This window comes from Aplysia californica, unplaced genomic scaffold (genome assembly GCF_000002075.1).
Source record: "Aplysia californica isolate F4 #8 unplaced genomic scaffold, AplCal3.0 scaffold00413, whole genome shotgun sequence".
NCBI classification, from domain to species: domain Eukaryota; kingdom Metazoa; phylum Mollusca; class Gastropoda; order Aplysiida; family Aplysiidae; genus Aplysia; species Aplysia californica.
In genome coordinates, this window is record NW_004797683.1 from 353,126 (window position 1) to 355,170 (window position 2,045).

The window sequence follows — 2,045 nt, forward strand, 5'->3', positions numbered from 1 at the left end:
GGTCTGCTGGGGTAATGATAGTTGTAAAGCGCATAGAGCATGCTCTTGAGCATGGATATGCGCTATATAAATGCAATTATTATTAATTATTATTACATTTCACATAAGTGCTTTAATCTTCTGCACTTATACTGTATAACCTAATTATGCTGCAAGTGCCGTAAACGCTTTCTAAAACTAATGTGTATTATGACCTGAAGAATCCAAGATGATTGGGGAGGGGGGGTGGGTGGTGTGTGTATGTGGTGGAAAGGGGACGTGAAGGAGGAGGGGGGTGTAGAATGTTTCTTTTAGTAGAAGTACAATAAATTGGTATAGTTCGCGGTTTTCTGGATTTATTGTTGATCGATCTACACATGAGAAAAAGATGTGATCAGAGTGGCCGTTACGGTACCAAATTTCAATCCAAAGAGCGTATGTCCTGTTATACATGTTCATGCACTTTTGTTTGGTGTTGAGATGAAGGTACTGTTCAGCGGCCAGAGCGGAATTGTACTAGAGTAGACGCTATAAAAAGTATAGTGTGCATTTTTATTATCATTATTAACTAAACTGTCCCCGTGGTTTTATGCAAAAGAAAAACTATGAAATTATGCAAACTGAGCTCAAAAATGTGAAATTATGCGATTCTGTTACTTTTAACAAAGGATGATTAAGGAAAATAATCAGAAATTATGCAAAAAATGATAAAATTTCGCTAAATTATGCGGGGTCCATAAAACCACAGGGACAGACTAAAGCTCAGGGTTTTGCATAAATTTGCCAAATAATAACACTGTAACCATATTATGTAAACTTCTGGTTGCTGTGCATTTTGTGAAATAGGGTGGGTCAAATAAATGCATATTTGTCAGAAAACGTGTACTGATTTTGTAGTTGTAATGATGGACATTGTTGCAGAAATAGTTAAGCTTCGTAAATATGCTAAAATCTTGAGCACATTTTCGAGATAAGATTTTGTACCATTTTTTGGTTAGTAGTTCTGCTCTGGAACATGAACATGGGTACCTTTTTTTTTTTTTTTTTGATAAAACAAAAAGGAAATTTCGATCCCTTATTCTTAAAAAAAAGTAAAAGCGTTTTTCGCGCTTTCCATATTCAGGAACCGAACTCAAGTCTGATGTGTCCAACAGCGAAGAATCTAACCGCTACACCACAGACGTAGGCGATTTGTAAAACAAGTGTAATAAAAAAAATTTTACGAAAGGAGGAAGTGAATCTTTGAAATTACTGAGTTTTTGCATGTTCTGCGTATTCCAAGGCCAATTGGGCTGGGCTGGGCAATGTGCAACCCTGGTTTCAGAAATAAGCCACAAACGGCATTCTGTTACTTTGGCAACATGTCCCAGCCGTTATTGGGGAGAATAATTATGTACATTATCTTAATCTACATATTACGGACAGAGCGATGGGACGCGTCATCAAAGGCGCCATGCGACGATCGTGTTTCGCTATGTCATCGTGCCCTGCTTTGCGTGCACCCGATCTTTTGGGGTTTTTTGGTTGTATTTTGTTTGTCGTTGTTTTTGTATTGTTTTAGGGAGGGGGGGGATTTCTTGCTGATTTAGTTTTTCTCTCATAAACCTTGTCAGTTTGCCCTTTTTCCTTCTGGTTTCTCTTGCTTTCAGGTTTCTACAGTTTTTACAGAATTTTAATGTTCTGATTTCTTGGTTTTTGTATATGGAAAACGTAATCATTCTTTCTCACCTCTTTGAGCAAAAGCAGTTCCTTAATCTTTATGGTTCTTCTCTACTTTCTTCTGTTCCCGATAACATTAATTTAATTTGGCATCCTTATATCTCAGTTTTCGTAGAGGGACGTTGTATCCTTCTCAGCCCGCGATGGCCTGACCGACAGGGTCAAAGCAGCCCGCCTCCTAAATGACCCAAACAGTGTCCACAGGGGCGTAAAACACCAACAATTGTTTTAGAGCGAGAGCAAAAAGTACATAATGATAGCGAGTCTTTAGAGAGTACCCTTGCACTGTCCTTGTAAGGCGAAAGACGAAAGAAAAATAATGACATAGAAAATTGCCTCTTACCCCC